Source organism: Macaca thibetana, chromosome 1 (assembly GCF_024542745.1).
Source record: "Macaca thibetana thibetana isolate TM-01 chromosome 1, ASM2454274v1, whole genome shotgun sequence".
NCBI classification, from domain to species: Eukaryota; Metazoa; Chordata; class Mammalia; order Primates; family Cercopithecidae; genus Macaca; species Macaca thibetana.
The window spans coordinates 189,931,922-189,958,731 of record NC_065578.1 but is presented as its reverse complement, the minus strand read 5'-3'; the positions used below and the strand labels follow the sequence as shown (position 1 = coordinate 189,958,731).

General features: G+C 38.0%; 1 protein-coding gene and 1 pseudogene across 1 annotated transcript in view; one reads left to right on the top strand and one right to left on the bottom strand.

The window, feature by feature from the left end:
- TNFSF4 (TNF superfamily member 4) overlaps positions 1-26,810 on the bottom strand; it is a 218,402-nt gene that overhangs the window by 85,975 nt on the left and 105,617 nt on the right. The gene's annotated exons all lie outside the window — the stretch shown is intronic.
- LOC126945692 (uncharacterized) lies at positions 14,037-14,161 on the top strand (annotated as a pseudogene).

Here is a 26,810-nt window from a genome sequence, read left to right as displayed (position 1 = left end):
TGCAGCATATATTATAAATGCTGATTCCCAATTTGGATACCAGTAGCTCTGTCCAATCATAAAAATGAAATATCTGCTCTATTGTATGTGTGATAGTAATTACCCATTGTGGGACATTGATCTAATTAATGAGATTTTTGCATTAGTCATCTTTCCCTGCATAATAAATTACTACAAAACTCAGTGGTTTAAAACAACAAGAATGTATTAGTTCGTGGTTTCTGTGGGTCATAAATGGTCTATGTGGTTCTGGCTCAAAGTCTCCTGGGAGATTACAGTTAAGCTGTCAGCCAGGGCTACAGTCATTTGAAGGCTTGATTAAGGCTGGAGGATTTGCTTCCAAGATTACTCACCAGTCAGTCCTTCATCAGATTTCCAGTACAATAGAAACTAATTTCCAGAGAGGAGGTGGAGGAAAACTAGAAAGGAGAGGAGAGGAGAGGAGAGGAGAGGAGAGGAGGGGAGGGGAGGGAGGGGGGAGAGGGGGAGGGGAGGGGAGGGAGGGGGGGGAGGGGAGGGGAGGGGAGGGGAGGGGAGGGGGGGAGGGGAGGGGAGCGGAGGGGAGGGGTGGGGAGGGGAGGGCAGGGCAGGGCAGGGAAGGAACAGGAGAGGAGGTATTCGTATAAAGGAACACCAATGCAAATGACAGCAGATTTCTCATATGAAACCATGGAGGTCACAAAAACAATTGGTGAAAGATTTCTCAAGTACTTAGAGAAAACACTGTTAACTCTGAATCCTGCACCTGATAAAGCTACCTTTCAAGGACAAAGGAGAAACAAAGACATCCTCAGATTAAGGGAAATGAAGATAATTTGTTTCTAGTAGACCTACCCTTAAAGGGCTTAAAAACTCTCCAAACAGAGCAAAAATGGTAACAGAAGAAGGTTGGGGCCTTCAGACAGGAAAGAAGGGCAACTGAATGAGAAAAAATAGCAGCAAATATAATAGACCATCTTTCACTTCATGAGGTTCATTAAGCATATTTCATAGTTGATGTAAAACTTCTAATACCATCTGATGTGATGCTCAATGTATGTAAAGGAAATATTTAAGACAATTATACCTAGAAGCAGAAGAAGCTAAAGAGACCTAAAATGGAAATAGGGTTTCTACACTTAAGTTACCACTAACCGTAGTAAAACAGCAGTACCAGTAGGCTAAGGAAAGTTATGTATATACACAGAAATACCTAGAGCAGTAAGAAAACTACACAAAGTGATATAATCAAAGATGTTCTAAATAAATAAAAATGAAACTCTTAAAAAATGTGTAAGTTACCCAAAGGAAGCCAAGAAATGAAGAGAAACAAGAAACAGAGGGAATGAACAGAAAACAAGTAATAAAATGTCAGACTTACACAAACAGAAAGAGATTGGCAAAGTAGATTTTTAAAACTCGATCCAGCTATATACTGTCTACATGAAAGTCACTTCAAACATGACATAGGTTGGATGAAAGTAAAAGAATGGGGAAAGATATATCATGCATAATCAATAAAAGCAGAAATGACTATATTAATATCATATAAAGTAGACCCAGACATAATGACATTATTAGAGACAAAAAGGAATATAGCAAAATGACATTATGTACCTAACATATTTGACATCTTAAGTCGTGCTGATAAAGACCACAGTTGTAAATACTTAACCTCAAAAAATGTGAAGTCATTTTTCATGTCCTCAATGATGCAGTTCAGATAGAGTACAACATTTACTCTCCTTATTATAGTCTATTTTTATCAAAAGACATTATGCGCATGTGACTTACTAAGGTGGAATGAATTAACATTTACATGTATTTATAATTTATAATGCAAAATGTAATTTCTAAAAGCTCTATTGAAAGTAATAATAATCAAGAAGGTCTAGGGAGCAGACAGAGGGATAGATGAAATAAGAATGGCAGAGTGCAGTCGTCCTCCCTTATCTGAGAACGATACTTTTCGAGACCCCTAATGGATGCCTGAAACCACAGATAGTTTATATAGATAAACCCTATGTATACAATGCCTGAAATTCTTTTTCCTTCTTCACAGTTTCACAGATAAGAGATTCTTTCTTACCACAGATGGTAGTAACCTCAACCTACAATTTTTTTCTTTCCTTATTGAGAACTTTCACCTTTTCACTTAAAGGAAGCACTTTGCAGCTTCCATTTGCATAATTAGATTTCCAGCATCACTATTTTTGCATGCTTTGGGGCCATTATTAAATAAAATAAGGGTTCCTTGAATACAAGCCCTGCAATACCACAATAGTTGATCCGATAACCCAGGTGGCTACTAAGTGACTAACAGGTGGGTAGCATGGACAGCGAGACACTGGACAAGGGGATGATTCATGTCCTGGGTGGGATGGTGAAATATTTCATCATGCTACTCAGAGCAGTGGCAATTTAAAACTTACAAATTGTTTATTTGTACAATTTTTCATTTAATATTTTCAGGCCATGGTTGACCACTGGTAACTGAAACTACAGAAAGTTTAGATAAAAGAGGATAACTGTTTTGGGGTTGAGTAAAGAGATGACATGATTTGATTCATGTTTTAACATGATCACTGCGGCCACTTGCTGAGAGCACATTGGAAGAGCTAGCATAGGAAGAAGCAGGGAAACCAGTCAGGAGACTATTGCAATAAGGATAATGATACCTCCAACATGGATGGTTGCAGGAATGCTAAGAAGGGATCAGACTGTGAGAATACTCTGAAAGCAGATGTGATAGAATTTGCTAACAGAGGAGGTGTGTGGTATGCAAGAAACAGCAAAGTCAAGAACAATCCCAATTGTCTTTTGACCTGAGGCACTGGAAAAATAGAGTTGCCCTATACTGAAATGGGGAAGATCATGAGAGGAGCAGGTTTGGGGAAAAACATTTAGGAGTTCAATGTGGAACTTTTAAACTTCACGTGTCTATCAATACTTCAAAGTAAAGATGAGTAGCAGCTAGACCCTGATGTTAAAGGAAGAGGTCAAGGTTGGGACTGTAAATTTGGGAATCACTAGTGTAAAGGTGCCACTTAAAGTCATGAGCTTGGATGAGCTCACCTAGGCAATGAGTGTAAATAGAAAAGTGAAGAGGACTCTGGGCTCTCAAATGCTTAGTAATCAGAAGATTGAGGAGGAAGCAGAGGCTACCACTGAGGGTGAGGATTGGGAAGGAAAGATTTGAAGAGAAAAGAGATGGTACAAAATGATCATCTAGAAGAGTGGGAGAGTAAATAGTATAGGGAAATATAGACTATTATTGGGAAGCATACTACTTAAGATGAGTAATCATAAATTTAAAATCAGACACTCAGCATGGTGGTATATTTTTCCCAACTATGTTGTGCTGTGAAGGAGCAAAATTATATAGAGTTGTGATTAAAGCAAACACGTAACAAGGGAGCCAAGCCTAAAGAAAATGAAGCAAAAAACAAAACTATTAGAAATACAACAGTAGCAGGGAGATTTCCCAACCAGATGTGAATGTATATTATAAAGCTATAGTACATTTTTTAATGAGGTGTCACTAGAGTCATAATCTGACCAATGCAGTAGAACCAAATTTTCAGAAATACATGCCAATGGAGTAGAACTGAATTTTTGAAAATATATGTGAGAGTACTTTTGAAAGTTCATGAGAAAATGGAATAAAAATATAAAATATAAACTGTATTTCTCAATGTAAGTTACATCAAGTTTAAGCCACTTTTGTAAGTGATGGTACCAGCTATTTAGTCCATCCTTAAAGAACTGAGATTCTAAAAATTTTCTCCCATTCTGTAGGTTGCCTGTTCACTCCGATGGTAGTTTTCCTTTTGCTGTGCAGAAGCTCTTTAGTTTAATTAGATCCCATTTGTCTATTTTGGCTTTTGTTGCCATTGCTTTTTTTGTTTTAGTTATGACGTCCTTGCCCATGCCTATGTCCTGAATGGTATTGTCTAGGTTTTCTTCTAGAGTTTTTATGGTTTTAAGTCTAATATTTAAGTCTTTAATCCATCTTGAATGAATTTTTGTACAAGGTGTAAGGAAGGGATCCAGTTTCAGCTTTCCACATATGGCTAGCCAGTTTTCCCAGGACCATTTCTTAAACAGGGAATCCTTTCCCTATTTCTTTTTTTTTTTTTTTTTTGTCAGGTTTGTCAAAGATCAGATGACAAAGGGCTAATATCCAGAATCTACAAAGAATTTAAACAAATTTACAGAAAAAAACCAAACAACCCCATCAAAAAGTGGGCAAAGGATATGAACAGACACTTCTCAAAAGAATACATTTATGCAGCCAACAGATGCAAGAAAAAATGCTCATCATCACTGGTCATTAGAGAAATGCAAATCAAAACCACAAAGAGATACCATCTCACCCCAGTTAGAATGGCAATCATTAAAAAGTCAGGAAACAACAGGTGCTGGAGAGGATGTGGAGAAATAGGAACACTTTTACACTGTTGGTGGGAGTGTAAACTAGTTCAACCATTGTGGGAGATAGTGTGGTGATTCCTCAAGGATCTAGAACTAGAAATACCATTTGACCCAGCAATTCCATTACTGGGTATATACCCAACAGATTATAAATCGTGCTACTATAAAGACACATGCACATGTATGTTTATTGCGGCACTATTCACAATAGTAAAGACTTGGAACCAACCCAAATGTCCATCAATGATAGACTGGATTAAGAAAATGTGGCACATATATACCATGGAATACTATGCAGCCATAAAAAAGGATGAGTTCAAGTCCTCTGTAGGTACATGGATGAAGCTGGAATCCATCATTCTGAGCAAACTATTGCAAGGATGGAAAACCAAACACCGCATGTTCTCACTCATAGGTGGGAATTGAACAATGAGAACACTTGGACACAGGGCGGAGAACATCACACACTGGGGCCTGTCGTGGGGTAGGGGGATGGGGGAGGGATGGCATTGGGAGAAATACCTAATGTAAATGACAAGTTAATGGGTGCAGCACACCAACATGGCACATGGCACATGTATACATATGTAACAAACCTGCACGTTGTGCACATGTACCCTAGAACTTTAAGTATACTAATAAAAAAAAAAAGAACTGAGAATCTGAGAATTTAACCATGTCATGTAGTCTTCTTTTACATTATTGGCTGAAGAAAACTGCATGCCCATTAGAGATTTTTTTAAGATTAGGAAACAAAAAGAAGTCAGAAGGAGCCAAATCAGGACTGTAACCTAATCATTTCCCATCAAAATTCATGAAATTGTCCTTGTTTGGTGATAGGAAGGAGCAGGAACTTCGTCATGGTGAAAAAGGACTCTCTAGTGAAGCGTTCCTGGTTGTTTTTCTGCAAAGTTCTGGCTACTTTCTCAAAACAGTCTTGTAATAAGCAGATGTTATTGTTCTTTGGCCTTCCAGAAAGTCAACAATCAAAATACCCTGAGTGTCCCCGAAAAATGTTGCCACAACCTTTGCTCTTGCCCTGTATGCAAACTGGACCACTTCCACTTCTTGACGGCCATTGCTTTGATCGGGTTTTGTCTTCAGGGTCCCACTGGTAAAAGCGCGTTTCATCTCCTATTACAGTGCTTCAAAGAAATGTCTCAAGGTCTTGATCTCATTCACTTAAAATTCCCACTGAAAGCTGTGCTCTTTTCTACGGCTGATCTGGATACAATTACTTTGGAACCCATTGAGTGAAAAGCTGCTCAGCTTTAATTTTCAGTCAGAACTGTGTAAGCGGAATCAATTAAGACATCTGTGATGCTGGCTATTATTTCTGCTGTGAATCATCAGTCCTCCTCAATTAGGGCACAAACAAAATGAATTTTGTCCTTGCAAAGTGATGTGGATGGTCTGCCATGGTGAGCCTCATCTTCAATATCATCTTGTCCTTTCTTAAAATAAATTATCCATTTGTAAACTACTGATTTATTTGGGGCACTGTCTCTATAAATCTGTCACAAAGCAAAGGTGGTTTTGCCATTCTTCCACTCAAGCTTCACCATGATGTTTGTTCTTGCTTCAATTTTAGCAGAATTTATGTTGCTCTTGATAGGGACTTTCTTCAAACTGATGTCTTATTCTTCCTAGTGCCTCAAGCTAGATCTTGTTCAGATATTTTATCACAAAGTAGTACAAGTTTATTGTGGTGCAAAAAATTTTGAAATGGTTTTCTTTATATTCAACATTTTCTATGAACTTTTCAAAGACCCTTTGTATAAGAATTTAGTATATAAGTGGCATTTCTAATCAATGGGGATGGCTATTTGATAAATGTTATTGAGATAATAGTTTGCCAGTTGGGAAAAAAAATGTAGATGATTAGATCCTCATTTAGCACTGCACACCAAAATAAATTTCAGGGGAATTAAACATTTAAATATTTAAAACTAGACCATAATAACCATGGAAGAAAATATTCATAGCTATGTACACAATCCTAGGATGAAGATGGACTTTCATCTGTAATATATTCACACACAAAAAAGATCAAGATTCAAAGTAATATTAGCACTTTGAATTTTTGGATGTATGTGCATAGAATATAGTAAACTGTTAAAAGGAAATATGGCTGGATGTTTGGATTGTGGATAATTGCATTTGCTTCATTAGGCTTGACTGTATTTTGCAAACTTTCTACAAGAGATATGCATTTGGTTTAGCTTTCTATAATATTTATTATTTCTAATTACAAAAGTGAGATATTACTTATAACAAGTGAAATAGTACAGAGATGTGTAAAGATAAAGTTCCTAGTAGTCTCCCCATTCACCATCCCATCTAACTCTTTCCATTCCTAGCCCATGAGGCAATCTAATTAACAGGTTGATGTCCCTGCTTCTTCATGTTCATACACACGCATGCACACACACACACACACACAGTGTATACACATATAGTTTCTGTATTTTTCTTTTCAAAATAGAATCATATTGTTAAACACATATTGCTCAACAATTTGCATTTGTCACTGTACAAATCAATAAAGATTGAAGTCATTTATAATAAGAATGCTTTTGATATTTCATAATTTATTCAAGCATTCTCCTTTTGAGGTCATTAAAAACAATGCAGAAAACATTTCTGAACTTTTATTCTTATATGTTGCTGTACTTATTTCTATAAAAAGGAAGTTCTAAAAGCTGGGTTGCAGAATCAAAAGATATTGCCAGATCGCTTTCCAGGATTCCAGTAACCACAGTAAGCAGAATTCTAAGATGTCCCCCTCTTCCCACTGTGTACACACCCTGCACAATCCCCAGAACTATGGATATGATAGATTCCCTGATTCTATTACCTTACTATAGGGACATTATCCAGGTGGATCTTACCTAACTACATGAGGCCTTCAAAAGCAGAGCGTTTTCTCCAGCTGATCCCAGAAAAAGAATTCAGAGATTCAAATGTTACATAGCAATAGAAAATTAATACAGTAAGAATTCACTCTCTTGAAAGCATCGTACAAGGTAACTATATTCATTTTCTCATCAGCACAGTTAAATATGTTTTTAAATTCAGTCAATTTGATAAGTACCTAATTTTTGATATATGTTTACTAAAGAGTATCTTTATTTTGCATGTCTAAGTAAAATCAAGAAACTTTCCATACATTTTTAGCCAGATTTCCCCTGAGTTAATTGCCTGTTCACATGCAGTACTTTACTATGACCATTTTGCTATAGTGTCATTTGTTAACTCTTGTCAAGAGCTTAAGCAATGTCTAAGCAACAGCATAGGTACTAAGGTGACTTGTCGCCCTCTCAAAATTTAGTTGGAAAGGAAACAACAAGCCCAAACTGATTTGCACTATTTTCACTCATGGCAGAGCATGCAGCACAAGCTCGATGTTCTCATATGTCCCTTTGTCCCTAAATCCCATCAGGAAAGGGAACGACACAGAACAGGCCTGGGCAGATGCTGCACACACATCCATGTCCCATCGCAGCTGAGGAACCCTAAATTTAGGAAACTTCCCATCTTTTAAGTGGCTGCAAGCAAATCTGCTCAAACTTTGCTCCACAGAGAGAAACTATATTATCTTTTTCAGGAAACAAATCTACTGTCTGACCTGGAGAGAGAGACCATCTCTAGCTCCCAAGCCTGTGTGCTACACAAACATCCTGGAAAAGCCAGTCTAGAACTAAAGCTGTCATAAGATGTGTAAAAACACCAAGGTGAATTGCCTCTGAACAAATCCACCTCTCGTTTCCATATTTTTATTATTACAACACTCTGCTGACCATTCAAAATAATCTGACCAACAGCAGGTGAGACCGCTTCTGTTCCATTTGTAAGCACTTGCAGATCTCTTATTACCAGTGTTTGCTGGGAGAGAGGGAAGTTAATGCCTGGCTTTTACACAATTATAATCCCAAGGGAAAACATGGAACTCCTGGAGAAAAAAAGGTGTTTACAATGTTTAGAGTTCCCCCACCATGGGACACACATCAGTCACCAGCCCAGGTTGACAGAGGCTTTGGGGTTTAACCCCAGGAATGTACGAATGGGTTATCTGTAATTTATTAAGATAAGATACCACATCATGTATCATAATAACAGCTAACACTATATGACACTATTCAAGTAGCTTAACGTATTTAGCCCTTTAAAACCTCCCAATAGTGTGGTTGGTATGAGTGACATTATATTAAATAAGAAAAACAATAAAAGCTTTTTAACTGGTTGTCGTGAAAAAGAAATTCAACTAAATTGAAAACCATTGCTTTAGTTAAAAGAACTCTTTAAAAATGTGTAATAGATATTTCCTTAACATGAAAAAGAATATCAGTATCGACAACCAACATCATACCTAAGAATGAAAAACTAAAGATAACTATGTTAAACTTATGCAAAAGAGAGACACACAACAGAGAAGTCCAGTGACATTGTTTTACGAAACAATTCTCAGTAAAGATTTACAGAAAGATTAATCTAAATTAAGCCTGTTTCTGTAACGCCACTGCCCAGTGAGTGCAATTTTTCACCAGGAAGACACTCTCTAAGCTATAGGCTTCAGACTCAACTATCCTCTTCCTTCTCCTCTCCATCTCTACCACACAGTTTAAGAGTATACACAGTCGTTCCCAGTTTCCCATGATTGGAAAGGACTCAAACACTATGATGGCGGGTCAACTTTCTGTCATCTTGTCCAAGGGAAAAGCACACTAAGCTGGGAGTGAATGAGCCTAACCTAAACAGCAGCAGAGAGAATGAGTAGAGAAAGGAGTCACTGAGTTGGAGGTTAGGGCCACAGGAAAGGAGCTGAAGTCTAGCCCAGTGGCATTGCTGGTTAGCTCCTGTAACCATGATTAATTTACGAGCTCAACTTCGTGGGAGTTTTCTATTTGACATTTCAAATTTGCAAGAAATTTGACTAAGTACTATTGATAAGAAAATTACCATTGGCCTGAATTTTAGAAAGGGAGATTAGAACAGGCCACTGGGAGAATCACAGGTAGAATGATGAGGAGAACTTGCCTGTGTCTGTCCTCTTTAACCCAAGAACCAGGCTCTTCAGCCATCACAGGGGGCTCAACACAGCTGCTTTATTATCTGCAGCTCGATATACATATGATATCTAACTAACAGTAATGCTGTGATAGAATTTTCATTTCTGAGGGCAGTAATTTCTCTTCCTTTCAAACAAGTACACAAAATTACACTTTCTAAAAGTGAGAAAAGCCTGAGTTCTTCAGAACAAGTCAGCCATAATAATAATGCTTCAGACGTTCCAGGTGTCTGTAAGGCCAGCAGTTAGAGTGAAACCTTCTCTTTGAACCCATTCAACCAGGGTGAAACTCTGCCAGTGGTAAAAAAGAAAGCAGCACGTGGTTTCATGGTATTCACCCTACCACCTTCCACAGTGAGGAGACAGAAACCTGTCTGGGGTGAAGACCATGGGAAAGTGTGTAACTGTTATTATTTGTCATGAAGGTAACTATTCAAGATCTGTTCTCTTCAACCAGCTTCTGATGACTTGGCCAGGAAAATAAAGAAAGAGACCTTAACACAGCATTGACGGAAAGTGCAGTCATTTTTTTTTTTTTTTTTTTTTTGTCTCGCTCTGTCGCCCAGGCTGGAGTGCAGTGGCCTAATCTAGGCTCACTGCAAGCTCCGCCTCCCGGGTTCACGCCATTCTCCTGCCTCAGCCTCCCGAGTAGCTGGGACTACAGGCGCCCGCCACCACGCCCGGCTAATTTTTTTTGTATTTTTAGTAGAGACGGGGTTTCACCGTGTTTAGGCAGGATGTTCTCGATCTCCTGACCTCGTGATCCGCCCGCCTCGGCCTCCCAAAGTGCTGGGATTACAGGCGTGAGCCACCGCGCCCGGCGGAAAGTGCAGTCTTAAACTTGGGAGTCTGAGAGATTAGAGTTCTGCTGTGACCTGTGTAGCTTTTCTAACATATTGACCCCAATTTTGGGGGATGCCCTATTTCTAGGGTGTCCTCAGAACTTTAACAGTAAGAACAAAAAAATGAGAGGAGAAGAGTGATAAGGAGGAATAGATACTGTCAACTCATGTGTAAGTTAGCATAAAGCTGGGACATAATAAGTACTTAATATATAATAGTAATTACCAGGTGTGACTCACAAGGGTGGCTAGTACACAGGTGGATTAGTCTCTTATTGCTATCAGTTCTGCATTAGCACTATCTCTGGGGTCACTATTAGAATCCAGGGCAATGCTAATAATGATGGACACTTACAATGTATCAGGCACATTGGGTGCTAAAAGCTTTGGGTATTCATTTCACTTAATCTCATAGAAGCCCAATGAAGTAAGTATGGTTATACATTGTTCATCAATGACAAACCAGAGTCCTGGTCAGTCTAATTACAAAACTCGTGTTTTTAACCATTGTGTTTATATTGCCAAGGTTCCTACAGAAAGGTTCCTGGCAGAAATAGCATGACAGTTAAAGGAGAGAGGATTACACTAAGGGAAGAATGACACCACGAAGAATCCCAGGGAGTGTAAAACTTTAGTGTAGGTCCAAATCCTTCTTGTGTCAGGCCTAAATTCAACAAACAATGAGATTTGCTCATCTAAGAAGAATGGTATCCAAATGCTCTCAGATCATTTAAATAGGAGATCCCAAGTCTTACTGTCATTTTTCCCGGCCTTTTCTGACAACTTTTACTTCAATTCAATTTCACGTCTTGAAATTAAAAATATACTACATTCTCCCATTTTGTGCATCCAGAGATCTTGTTTATCTTGTTAATTACTACATGGCCAGCACTTTGCACAATGCTTGGTATAGAGTAGGTGTTCAATTAATTTTTTAATGAATGAATGACTTTATGTATCTCTTACACTCTCCTGATTGTTCCTTCAAAATGATGCATTTCTGGTTATCTCCACCCTCCCTGAAACAGACAAGAAATATTTTTTCTTCTTCTCCCAAGCCCATTCATTTCAGGTTCCAGCTGGGATGGACTACTCTAACAACATTTGTTATTGTCTCTATTAAGTAACCCTACCACCATCATTTATGCCATTCCCAGCATCAGCATGAAAAGCCTTTATATCTATGAGGCAGAGCTCAATGAAACTTTCACTGGAAAGTAAAGTCTTCAAAAAATTACACTTTACATCTTAACAAATCAAATATCATCTAAGAGCACAGCTAGCATATAAGTGATTATATAAATATGGAATGACCTTCTTTCCACACAAATGATGTTTCAAAATTAATTAAAGGAATGGGAGGCACAGCAAGCGGAGGAGACTTCCAGAGCACGTGTTCCAGCTATCAGAAGCATTCTTGAAATAAATTGATATGATGATATGATTTAGCCAATTAATCAACAAAGAAGATAAGGGCAGAATTCCCTGTAAGAGCCCTATAAGAATGTCAGATCAACCACAGCGGCTGCACACAAATGGGTCGAATTGCTTGTCAACAAAAATATCTTGAGGAACAACATATTTGTAATCCAAACATGTAAAATCTAAAACTTTTACTAGCCCACAAGAAACACAGTAGCTGCCGTACTTGTCCAGTGAGCATATGTCCATTGTTACTGCCGGAAGATCTCATTTCTCCTGGCCACTGACTCAATTACTACTAAGTGATTTTTTTAAAGTTGGCAAGCTAGTTTCCCATAGGACATTGAAGGTCATAATCGCAACTCATATTTTGTATAAAAATGACTTAATGGTGACTAAGAGCACCCCTACATTTCAAAATCAAATGAACATCTACATTTCTCATCTTTCTTTTGATCTTTTCGTGACATTAAATGCTCTTGTTCACTTTTCTTTACAGAACTCTCTTTCCATGGTTTAAGCCCATACTCTCACCTGGTTCTTCTAGTTCTTTGGACATTCTGAGTTCCCTTTACTTTTCCTCTCCCTAAATGTTAATTTACTCAAGTCTCTGTCGTTCAGTCCTCGTTCTTATCCATGGCTTCAATTCTGTCTTTATGTTGTTAAAAACCCCAATTTAAATATGCAACCCAGATCTCACTCCCAAACTGCAGCTTCACACATCCAACTGCCGCTGGTAAGCTCCACTTGAGTAGCCAAACTCAAATATCATGGTCCAAAATTGAGCTCACCATGTCTTCATCATTATCTGCTCCTCTGTGTTTCCTAACAATAATAGAAAATGTAGCACCAGCCAATTTGTATTCAAATCAGAAACTTGGCAATCATCCTAATTGCCTTCCCTTCCTTACCTACACTCCAAAAAATTAACCATGAATCTAGATAAATCCTGTCACCTAAGTATTTGTCATACCCATTCCTTCTCTCATTTCCCAGTGCTACTACCTTTTTTCAGGTTTCCCTGAGTCTCCTTTCTAACACCCTTGACATTTAGTGCAATACCAATAATGAGTAAAAACAAAACACAAATCCATAATAATCTCACTCAACATCATTTAATTATTCTCCATTATTTTAGAATAATTATAAAATATTTTCCATTATCTGTGAGGCCCCTTATAAACTGCCTTCTGCCAAACTGTAGCCTCATCTCTTTGCAAACTTCTTGGTCTTCTCAGAAAATGCCTCACTTTTTCAGTCTTTCCTCTGTTTTATACACAGTGCCCCACCTAGGATGTCTTTTCTCCCTTTCTCTGCATACCAAACTTCCACACATCCTTCCAAATTTAAACTAGTGATGTCCTCCCCATGTCCTCCCCATATACTGTTTTCATAATGTCCGTCACTATAACCTAACCACCACTGTCTCCCACCTCTACTTTTCCTCTCTTCTTGCCTACTCTTCCCTCCAGCCCCTCAAGGGAGGCTGGATACCATTCCTCTTTGTACCATTTTACCAATTACACTAATCATGGTTGATGTGTCTTTCTGGTTTCTCCTTTAGGTTATGAGTTCCCTGAGTTCAAGGTCTCTGTCCTTCATTTTCATGTGTTCATAATCTAACTAGTAGTTGGTAGATGATAGAGATTCAATAAATATTTGTCAAATAAATGGGTGGGGGCATGGGTGGATGAATGGATGGATGGAGAACATGAAGACAAAACACAATAATTAGTCTTAATGGTCCCTCCTCATTGAATCATTGTTGTGAGTCCTGGTAATGAATCACTACCTAACAAGAAGTTAGTTTTTATTCCTTGGATAAGACTGAATAAACATTTGAATGTTTTCTCTCCGGCCCTCATCTTTAGCTTTCACTATGGACGCTTGTCTGCTTCCAATACCTTATTTTAAAGTAATATAATGCAATTGATTATTTCCACTTACTATGTTAAAATCACATTCTAATTCTGTCTCACTGAGATTATGCCCAGATCTCATTGACTGGTCTTTGGGGAATTTCAAAAATCATGAGTCAGAAGTTTAAAGATTATTAATAATCTCTAAGCCTGTTAGAGATGACTCATCTCCTTCATTATACATGGATTTTATTATTTAAACTCTCAGTCAATAACCTACTTTCCAATTTGTAAGGGTACTTCTCAGTTGCTAGATTTAAGTATTACTAGTCCTTACATAATCTCAAAACTTGAAATACTGAAAAAGAGGCTTTAAAGTCAAGAGATAAAATCAGTGTTGAGTCTCAAAAAAATGGGGACATATTTTTTGCGATCTCGTTGTGGTTCATAAGCGTGATAATTGGGTTTTCACACTAATACGTGAGATGTGCATTGTTAGAACAGTTTGAGGGAGGCACATCTCACACAAAGTTCGTTGGCACATTACCCATCTGACGTGAAAGAAAAGTAACAAAAAAGAAACTAAAAAGGAATTTTTTTGCCCAGAGTGATTTTAATATATGGAAGAATTCAGATATAGAAGATTATATTATATGTACTCTAAATGGAGAGAGCCCATGCTTAACAAACTTAGTAAAGATGTTTAGTATAGCATCCTGGCTTTTTAGTTGTTCCATGAATCTAAGCTTTAATATATTCATCCTCAAGATGAGAACAAGAACATGGGAATTAGGCAGAATGATATGTGCACTACATATTTCATTTAGATGTCATCATCAGAAAGTGAATAACCACTAATGTATGACTGCATTTCTCAGGAAGCTATTGAATATCCCTTTAAATTGGAAAAATATATATTATTATTGAAATATGCTTACATAAGAAAGCTATAATGGCTCTATTTTTTAAGATAACATTTAGATAGTTTTCTAATGGCTCAAGGTGATCAATGTTCTCAAGATCAAGGTTCTCCTCTGTGTTGGCTTGCTGCTACAGCTAGAAGGATGGAGTAATCAAATCTTCAGCCAACATGTATTGAACTCATTATGCATGAGACATTTGCTAAATGCTTTATATACATTATCTCATTTAATACTCACAACCAATCCTATGAGGGACATACTAACATTATCTATTTCAGTGAAAAATGAACTAAGCCACAGAGAGAATAAGAATTTGCCCAGTCACACATCACTAACTGGCAAAGCCAGGTGCGTCCAACTCCCAGTCTTTTTATGCACAACCTCTACACAAACTTCTTATCAAAAAACCTGGTTTTTCAAAGTTGATCTTATGGAGGTAGAGTAGAATGATTACCAGAAACTGGGAAGCATGGTGAGGCTGGTAAAGAGATGTTGGCTGATGGGTACAAAAATATAGTTAGATAGAAGAAGTAAGTTCTAGTGTTTGTTAGTAGAGTGACTATAGTTAATAAGAATTTATTGTATATTTTAAAATAGAAGAGAAAATTTAGGATGTTCCCAAACAAAGAAACGATAAATGTTTGAGGTGATGGATATTCTAATTACCCTGATCTGATCATTACACATTGCATACATGTACCAAAATATCACACTCACCCCATAAGTATGCACAATTATTATGTATCAATAAAAAATGAAATAAAAATCTGTGTTTCCTTGGTGGTTGTAGAGTTTGTTATAGGATCTTATATCAGACATTTAAACTCACTGTCTATGAGTAATATGGATAGAATATGTTAAATTTCACAGTCTAAATTTTTTTTTTTTTTTTGAGACAGAGTCCCGCTTTGTCGCCCAGGCTGGAGTGCAGTGGCGGGATCTCAGCTCACTGCAACCTCCACCTCCCAGGTTCAAGCGATTCTCCTGCCTTAGCCTCCTGAGTAGCTGGGATTACAGGCACATGCCTCCATGCCTGGCTAATTTTTGTATTTTTAATAGAGATGGGGTTTCACCATGTTGGTCAGGCTGATTTTGAATTCCTGACCTTGTGATTCACCCACCTTGGCCTTCCAGAATGCTGGGATTACAGGCGTGCACCACCTTTCCAGGCCTACATTTTTAAATGTATAAAGTCTAAGGTTTCTTTAGCTTAAACATGTGATGACTCTTTCATTTGGTTTATATAATAAATTCTTACTAAGGTATAAATGATAAATGACTGATGACAATTTTTACATGTTACCTACAAAGACCAACCTGGCAGGCATTTCCATGTATTAAATAATATCTGCTTTAACTTAAAAGAAGCTCATTTAGAAAGGGATGCAGGCATCAACTGGGAGCAATGTGGAAGTATTTTTCAGCACCAATTCTGTCCCAGATCTATCATTGCATGCTATACTGACAGCTACCTTCTTCACCTATGTCAAAGGTAAGTTACTCATTCAATGAATCATTGTGACAGGCACTGAGTTCAACTGAACATGGTTCCTGAAGACCTCCACTTTAGCCTATGTGGTGGGATACATACTCTGAAGGACTCTCTCACTGTAAAGTAGCTAGATCCCGAATAAAACAGGCCTTTGAGGTTCATGAGGTTTAATGAAGGAAGACTCTTCATCACATAAAAGTGCAAGGTGGGCCGGGCGCGGTGGCTCAAGCCTGTAATCCCAGCACTTTGGGAGGCCGAGACGGGTGGATCACGAGGTCAGGAGATCGAGACCATCCTGGCTAACATGGTGAAACCCCGTCTCTACTAAGAAATACAAAAAAAAAAAAACTAGCCGGGCGAGGTGGCGGGCGCCTGTAGTCCCAGCTACTCGGGAGGCTGAGGCCAGAGAATGGCGTGAACCCGGGAGGCGGAGCTTGCAGTGAGCTGAGATCCGGCCACTGCACTCCAGCCTGGGCTACAGAGCGAGACTCTGTCTCAAAAAAAAAAAAAAAAAAAAAAAAAAAAAAAAAAGTGCAAGGTGAAGCAGCAAGTGCTGATGTAGAAGCTGCAGCAAGTTATCCAGAAGGTCTAGGTAAGACAATTGATAAAGGTGGCTCTACTACACAACAGTTTTTTCAGTGTAGATGAAACTGCCTTCTACTAGAAGGAGATGCCATCTAGAACTTTCATAGCCAGAGAGAAGTCAGTGTCTGGCTTCAAAGCTTCCAAAGATGGGCTGACTTTTTGTTAAGGGCTAATGTAGCTGATGACTTTAAGTTGAAGCCAATGCTCATTTATCATTCTGAAAATCCTAGGGCCCTTAAGTATAAATCTACTCTCCATGTGCTCTATAAATGGAATAACAAAGGCTGGATTACAGCACATTCATTTGAAGCATGGTTTACTGATTATCTTTAAGTCCACTACTAACACCTACTCCTCAGAAAAAGAGTCCTTTCGAAACATTACTGCTCATTAACAATGCACCTGATCACCCAAGATATCTGATGGAGATACACAAGAAGATAAATGTCATTTTCATGCCTGCTAACACAACATGTATTCCGCAGCCCATGGATCAAGGAGTAATTTTGACTTTCAAGTCCCATTAAAGAAATGCACTTTGTCAGGCTATATCTGCTATAAGTAATGATTCCTCTAATGAATGTGGGCAAAATCCATTGAAAACTTTCTGGAAATGATTCACTATTCTAGACACCATTGAGAACATTTTGATTCTTGTTTGGAGGTTAAAATATCAACATTAACAGGAGTTTGAAAGAACTTAATGTCAACCCTTATGAATGACTGGGAAGGGTTCAAGACTTCACCGGAGGAAGTATTACAGATGTGGCAGAAATAGCAACAGAGATAGAATTCGAAGTGGATCCTAAACATATGACTCAATTGCTGCAATTATATGCTAAAATTTGAATGGATAAAGAGTTGTTTCCTATGAATGAGCAAATAAAGTGGTTGTTTGAGATGCGATCTATTTCTGGTGAAGATGCTGTGAACATTGTTGAAATGACACAAAGGATTTTGAATATTCAATAAACTTAGTTGGTAAAACAGCAGCAAGGTTTGAGAGGATTGATTCCAATTTTGAAAGAAGTTCTACTTGGGTAAAATGCAATCAAACAGCATTTCGTGCCACAGAGAAATTTTTCATGAAAGGAAAGTCAATCAGTTCAGCAAATTTATTGTTGTCTTAAGAAAGTGTCACTGCCACCACAACATTCAGCAACCACCACCCTGATCAGTCAGTAGCCATCAACATCCAGGCAAGTTTCTCTACCGCAAAAAGATTACAAATTGCTGAAGGCTCAAGTGATCACATTTTTAGCAATAAAGTATTTTTAAATTAAGCTGTGTACATTATTTTTAGACACAATGCTATTGTACACAGTAGGCTACAGTACAGTATACATATAATTTTTATATGCACTGGGAAACCAGAAAAATGCATGTGACTGTCCTTGTTGCTATAGTCTGAAACTGAACCTGCCATATCTTTGCGGTATGCCCTTTAATTTCAACAGAGACTGTATGGCCTGCAAACTTGACAGTACTTACTTTGACACTTTACAATACAGTTTGCTGACCCCTGACCAATATGAAAAGACACAGAAAAGTTAAAATATTCAGTTTATCTGGAAGATTTTTTTAATTAACTTTTTTACACCTAACGAAGTATCTTCAGAAAATAACAAGAGAATTAAAGAAAACTTGTAAATAGAAGAGTATAATATGCTCATGAATTACAAAACTCAAAATTGTTACAATGTCATTTCACCCCATATAGTTCTATAGACTCAGTTCAATCCCAATTTAAGATCCCAGCTAAGGTTTGTTTTATTTTGTTTTGTAAATTTACAAGCGAATTCTAAAATGTATAAGGAAATGCAAGAGACCTAGAAAAGCCAAGACAATCTAACAGAAGAACAAAACTGGCAGACGTACACTGTCTGACTTTGAACCATTATGAAACTGAAGAAATTAAGATACTGTGTAATATTGGCACAAGAATGGAGCAATGATACAGAATTGCTATTAAGCAAGAAATATACCTACACATATACAGTCACCTGATTTGTGTCAAAGACACTAATTCAGTCAGGAAAGTACAATCAGTTCAATAGATAGTGATGAAATCAGTGGATATCCATTTTTGAAATTAACCTTAGACTCAATCTATGCTACATGCAAAAACTTATTCCAAATGAACAGTAGACCTAAATGTAAAAGTTAAAACAATAAATATTCTAACAGAAAAAAAAGAGAGGAATCTCTTTCTGAACTTGGGAGAGACAAAGATTCCTTAAACAGGACACAAAAAGCACTAACCATAAAACATTAATATATTGGACTTTCTTAAAATCAAGCATGTGTTGATCAAAAGACACTATTAAGATAATGAAAATGCAAGAAACACAAAAATAAGGCATTTTCAATATATATATCTAACAAAGAATTATTATTTAGAATATATCTTCAACATTTTATAAATTGGTATGGAAAACAGAAAAAAATCCAAAGGACACAAAAGCCAAAATCCAGTCATTTAATAAAAAGGACACTGAAATAACTAATAAATATATTAAAATGTGCCCAGCATCCATAGTCATCAGAGAAATGCAAACTTAAAAACTACAATGAGCTGGGCACAGCAACTCATGCCTATACTCCCAACACTTTTGGGGTGGAGGCAAGAGGATTACTTGAGGCCAGGAGTTCAAGACCAGTCTGGGCAACACAGCCAGACCCTGTCTCCACAAAAAAAAAAAAAAAAAAATGTTTAATTAGCCAGGCATGGTGGTATGCACTTGTAGTCCCAGCTACTTGGGAGGCTAAGGCAGGAGGATCATTTGAACCAAGGAGTTTGAGGCTGCAGTGAGCAGTAATTGTGCCACTGCACTCCAACCTAGATGACAAAGCAAGAGCTTGACTCGAAAATAAAATAAAATAAATAATTTTTAAAAACCACAATGGGATAACTACTACCCACCCACCAGAATTACCAAAATTAAAATATTGACAATGCCAAGTGTTGACAGCATGTGGAGCAACTGGAATTCTCATACAGTAATGATATAAGAGTAAATTGGTACCATTATTTTACAAAAGTGTTCAGTGATATCTATTAAAGCAAAAGTAAGATGCTTACTCTATGATTTAGCAATTATACTACTGGGCATTTATCAATAAATGTAAATGTTTATGGTACCCATCGAAGACATGTACAAGAATGCTCTCAGAAAGGTTATTTATTATACCCCTAAACTGGAAACAACTGAAATGATCGTCAATAATAGAACAGAGAAAAATTCACACAATGGAATTCTTCAGAACAATAAAAAAAAACAAATCTATGGATACAGAAAACAACACAGATAAAACGTAAACCATAATGCTGAGTAAAAAAAAAAAAAAAAAAAAAAAAAAAAAAAAAAAAAAAAAAAAAAATTTACGTTTCTAATTATATAAAGTTCAAAACCACACAAAATTTATCAATATTGATACAGATTTGAACAGTGGCTTCCTTTGAGTGGATATTTACAGAAAGTAGATACAAAGGAGATGTCTGCAGCTCAAGAAATATTCTACATCTTCATGAGGCAGTTACACAGTGGGGTGTGTATATGTACACATGTGTAAAAATTCTTTGAACTAGACATTTAAGATTTGTGCATTTTACTATGTGTAATGTGTATTCAATATTTTTAAAGTTTCCAAATACATAAAGAAAAAACTTTATAGAACTATAAAGAGAAGTTAACAACTTCACCATCCGGTATTAGATTTCAACATGTATCTCTCAATAAATAGCCAAGTACATGGTGGCTCACACCTTTAATCCCAAATCCCAGCACTTTGGGAGGCCAAGGTGGGTGGATCACTTGATCTCAGGAGTTTGAGGCCAGCCTGGGCAACATGGCGAAACCCCATCCCTACACTGGGCGTAGTGGCATGCACCTGAAGCCCCAGTTACTTGGGAGGCTGAAGTGAGAGGACTGCTTGAGCCTGGGAGGCAGAGGTTGCAGTGAGCTGAGATGGTGCCACTACATTCCAGCCTGGGCAACAGAGCCAGACCCCATCTCAAAAATGAATAAATAAATAGCCAAGTAAACAAAAAATTAGCAAAGATATAAAAAGTTTAAATGCAATACGATTGATTTAATGAACATACGTAGAAATGGTTCTCAATAATTAAAAAATACCCTTTTCTCTCATATACACATGACATGTTTGTAAGATAGCAATAAGTCAAATCCAACAAATTTCAGTTATTTGATGTTATATTAGAACATATTCACAGGGTACAATAAAACTAAGTTCAAAATAAATACAAAAAAATTAAAACTCTCATATATTTTGAAAATTGTAGAATACAATTGTGAATAATTCATGGGTTAAAATAAAATCATAACAGAAATTGCAGAATCTTTAAAACTAAACAATAACAAAAACACTAGCAATCAGGACTGCCACTTGACATGATGGAATAACTGAAACCATACTTTCTCCTTTTTCTTTGTAAAACTAGAAAAAAATATAAAAGTATGTTTTAAGAAATTGTACACAGCACGTAAATGGAATTTTTAAGAGAAAGAAAATAAACTAAGAGACCCCTATGTCTACTATTGATTTCCACCTAAGGGAATTTCCAGACTACAGTGCAGAGAAAGAGAACCCAACCAGAGACCAATTGTCTCACTGAGTTTAAGAGACAGAAAGGAGCTCTGAGAGTTGAGGGGAACAGGGAGGATGAAGTTATTAGGTTTTTCAAGGCACAGTGTTGGAGAAAAGGAAACTATGCATAGAAAAGGCTCTAAAACTCTAAAAATATGTAATGTGGTACCCTTGAGTCAACTGATAAACACTAAATCATCTACGCAGATGGCAAAATGTGAGGCCAAAAATTACAGGAGAGCCCCAAGTTTAAGATTTATACAGAAATGTAAGAGATGCAGAGCTCACATTAGTGAGGGGTCAAGGGGTGGGGAATTTTTCAGTTAATGAGTGGTACCTTAAATTCCCCCAAAGTTTAAAAACAATTTTAAAATGAATAAACCGGTGCACAAGTAATTTAACTGCTTCCCAGAATTTTCCCAACACTCTTTAAAGAAAGACAACCAAATCTAAACATTCAGCAATGTAACAATCACAATGTCCAGCATATAATAAAAATTACTTTTTAAAATTACTAGACATGCAAATATTAGGGAAATGTGACTCATAGCCAGCACGGGGGAAAAGTCAGTAAAATCAGCCAAGAAATGACACTAATGGTGAAATTAACAAACAATAAGTTCAAGTGTGTAAATGAACATAATAAGAGTAAAAATAGAAGATTAAAAAAATTAATGAGAATTCAACAACTGAAAAAAGCAGTATCTGAATTGAAAATTTCAGTGAACGACATTAACAGTAAATAAGAAACTGCAGAAGAATACATAAGTGAGGTTTAAGATATGCAATAGAGGGGGGCGGAGCAAGATGGCCGAATAAGAACAGCTCCAGTCTCCAGCTCCCAGCGCCAGCAACACAGAAGACGGGTGATTTCTGCATTTTCAACTGAGTTACCAGGTTCATCTCACTAGGGAGAGCCGGACAATCGGTGCTGGTCAGCTGCTGCAGCCCGACCAGCAAGAGCTGAAGCAGGGCGAGGCACCGCCTCACCTGGTAAGCACAAGGGGGAAGGGAATCTCTTTTCTTAGCCAGGGAAACTGAGACACACAAGACCTGGAAAATCAGGTAACTCCCACCCCAATACTGCGCTTTACCAAGGGTCTTAGCAAACTAACTGCAAGGCAGCAGCAAGGCTGAGGGAGGGGCGCCTGCCATTGCTAAGGCTTAAGTAGGTAAACAAAGCCGCTGGGAAGCTCAAACTGGGTGGAGCCCATAGCAGCTCAAGGAGTCCTGCCTGTTTCTGTAGACTCCACCTCTGGGGACAGGGCACAGCTAAATAAATAAACAAAAAAGAAGCGCCAGAAAACTCTGCAGACGAAAACGACCCTGTCTGACAGCTTTGAAGAGAGCAGTGGATCTCCCAACACGAAGGTTGAGATCTGAGAACGGACAGATTGCCTGCTCAAGTGGGTCCCTGACCCCTGAGGAGCCTAACTGGGAGACATCCGCCACTAGGTGCAGTCCGACACCCCACACCTCACACAGTGGGGTACACGCCTGAGATAAAGCTTCCAAAGCAAGAATCAGACAGGTACACTCGCTGTTCAACAATATTCTATCTTCTGCAGCCTCCGCTGCTGATACCCAGGCAAACAAGGTCTGGAGTGGACCTCAAGCAATCTCCAACAGACCTACAGCTGAGGGTCCTGACTGTTAGAAGGAAAACTAACAAACAGGAAGGACACCCACACCAAAACCCCATCAGTACGTCACCATCATCAAAGACCAAAGGCAGATAAAACCACAAAGATGGGGAAAAAGCAGGGCAGAAAAGCTGGAAATTCAAAAAATAAGAGCGCATCTCCCCATCCAGAGGAATGCAGCTCATCACCAGCAATGGATCAAAGCTGGACAAAGAATGACTTTGACAAGTTGAGAGAAGAAGGCTTCAGTCCATCAAACTTCTCAGAGCTAAAAGACAAATTATGTACCCAGCGCAAATAAACTAAAAATCTTGAAAAAAGAATGGAAGAATGGATAACTAGAATGATCAATGCAGAGAAGGCCATAAACGAACTGACAGAGATAAAAACCATGACACGAGAAATACACGACAAATGCACAAGCTTCAGTAACCGACTCGATCAACTGGAAGAGAGAGTATCAGCGACTGAGGATCAAATGAATGAAATGAAGCGAGAAGAGAAGTCTAAAGAAAAAAGAGGAAAACGAAATGAACAAAGCCTTCAAGAAGTATGGGATTATGTAAAAAGACCAAATCTACGTCTGATTGGAGTGCCTGAAAGTGGGGGGGGAAATGGAACCAAGTTAGAAACCACTCTGTAGGATATCATCCAGGAGAACTTCCCCAACCTAGTAAGGCAGGCCAACATTCAAATTCAGGAAATACAGAGAACGCCACAAAGATACTCCTCAAGAAGAGCAACTCCAAGACACATAATTGTCAGATTCACGAAAGTTGAAATGAAGGAAAATCTGTTAAGGGCAGCGAGAGAGAAAGGTCGGGTTACCCACAAAGGGAAGCCCATCAGACTAACAGCAGATCTCTTGGCAGAAGCTCTACAAGCCAGAAGAGAGTGGAGGCCAATATTCAACATTCTTAAAGAAAAGAATTTTCAACCCAGAATTTCAAACTAAGTTTCATAAGTGAAGGAGAAATAAAATCCTTTACAGATAAGCAAATGCTTAGAGATTTTGTCACCACCAGGCCTGCCTTACAAGAGACCCTGAAGGAAGCACTAAACACGGAAAGGAACAACCGGTACCAGCCATTGCAAAAACATGCCAAAATGTAAAGACCATCGAGGCTAGGAAGAAACTGCATCAACTAATGAGCAAAATAACCAGTTAATATCATAATGACAGGATAAAGTTCACACATAATATTAACCTTAAATGTAAATGGACTAAATGGTCCAATTAAAAGACATAGATTGGCAAACTGGATACAGTCAAGACCCATCAGTTTGCTGTATTCAGGAGACCCATCTCACATGCAGAGACATACATAGGCTCAAAAAAAAGGGATGGAGGAAGATCTACCAAGCAAATAGAGAACAAAAAAAAGCAGGGGTTGCAATCCTAGTCTCTGATAAAACAGACTTTAAACCATCAAAGATCAAAAGAGACAAAGAAAGCCATTACATAATGGTAAAGGGATCAATTCAACAGGAAGAGCTAACTATCCTAAATATATATGCACACAATACAGGAGCACCCAGATTCATCAAGCAAGTCTTAGAGGCTTACAAAGAGACTTAGACTCCCATACAATAATAATGGGAGACTTCAACACCCCACTGTCAACATTAGACAGATCAACGAGAGAGAAAGTTAACAAGGCTATCCAGGAATTGAACTCATCTCTGCAGCAACCGGACCTAATAGACATCTACAGAACTCTCCACCCCGAAGTCAACAGAATATACATTCTTCTCGGCACCACATCGCACTTATTCCAAAATTGACCACATAATTGGAAGTAAAGCACTCCTCAGCAAATGTACAAGAACAGAAATTATAACAAACTGTATCTCAGACCACAGTGCAATCAAACTAGAACTCAGGACTAAGAAACTCAATCAAAACTGCTCAACTACATGGAAACTGAACAACCTGCTCCTGAATGACTACTGGGACATAACGAAATGAAAGCAGAAATAAAGATGTTCTTTGAAACCATTGAGAACAAAGACACAACATACCAGAATCTCTGGGACACATATAAAGCAGTGTGTAGAGGGAAATTTATAGCACTAAATGCCCACAAGAGAAAGCTGGAAAGATCTAAAATTGACACTCTAACATCACAATTAAAAGAACTAGAGAAGCAAGAGCAAACACATTCAAAAGCTAGCAGAAGGCAAGAAATAACTAAGATCAGAGCAGAACTGAAGGAGATAGAGACACAAAGAACCCTCCAAAAAAATCAATGAATCCAGGAGTTGGTTTTTTGAAAAGATCAACAAAATTGACAGACCACTAGCAAGACTAATAAAGAAGAAAAGAGAGAAGAATCAAATAGACGCAATAAAAAATGATAAAGGGGATATCACCACCAACCCCACAGAAATACAAACTACCATCAGAGAATACTATAAACACCTCTGTGCAAATAAACTATAAAATCTAGAAGAAATGGATAATTTCCAGGACACTTACACTCTCCCAAGACTAAACCAGGAAGTCTGAATAGACCAATAGCAGGCTCTGAAATTGAGGCAATAATTAATAGCCTACCAACCAAAAAACGTCCAGGACCAGATAGATTCACAGCTGAATTCTACCAAACGTACAAGGAGGAGCTGGTACCATTCCTTCTGAAACTATTCCAATCAATAGAAAAAGAGGGATTCCTCCATAACTCATTTTATGAGGCCAACATCATCCTGATACCAAAGCCTGGCAGAGACACAACAAAAAAAGAGAATTTTAGACCAATATCCCTGATGAACATCGATGCAAAAATCCTCAATAAAATACTGGCAAACCGGATCCAGCAGCACATCAAAAAGCTTATCCACCATGATCAAGTGGGCTTCATCCCTGGGATGCAAGGCTGGTTCAACATACGCAAATCAATAAACGTAATCCAGCATATAACAGAACCAAATACAAAAACCACATGATTATCTCAATAGATGCAGAAAATGCCTTTGACAAAATTCAACAGCCCTTCATGCTAAAAACGCTCAATAAATTCCATATTGATGGAATGTATCTCAAAATCATAAGAGCTATTTATGACAAACCCACAGCCAATATCATACTGAATGGGAAAAAACTGGAAGCATTCCCTTTGAAAACTGGGACAAGACAGGGATGCCCTCTCTCACCACTCCTATTCAACATAGTGTTGGAAGTTCTGGCTAGGGCCATCAGGCAAGAGAAAGAAATCAAGGGTATTCAGTTAGGAAAAGAAGAAGTCAAATTGTCCCTCTTTGCAGATGACATGATTGTATATTTAGAAAACCCAATCATCTCAGCCCAAAATCTCCTTAAGCTGATAAGAAACATCAGCAAACTCTCAGGATACAAAATTAATGTGCAAAAATCACAAGCATTCTTATACACCAGTAGCCGACAAACAGAGAGCCAAATCATGAATGAATTTCCATTCACAAGTGCTTCAAAGAGAATAAAATACCTAGGAATCCAACTTACAAGGGATGTAAAGGACCTCTTCAAGGAGAACTACAAATCACTGCTCAGTGAAATCAAAGAGGACACAAACAAATGGAAGAACACACCATGCTCATGGATAGGAAGAATCAATATTGTGAAAATGGGCATAATGCCCAAGGTAATTTATAGATCCAATGACATCCCCATCAAGCTACCAATGAGTTTCTTCATAGAATTGGAAAAAACTGCTATAAAGTTCATATGGAACCAAAAAAGAGCCCGCATTGCCAAGACAATCCTAAGCCAAGAGAACAAAGCTGGAGGCATCACACTACCTGACTTCAAACTATACTACAAGGCTACAGTAACCAAAACAGCATGGTACTGGTACCAAAACAGAGATATAGACCAACGGAATAGAACAGAGTCCTCAGAAATAATACCACACCTCTACAGCCATCTGATCTTTGACAAACCTGAGAAAAACAAGAAATGGGGAAAGGATTCCCTATT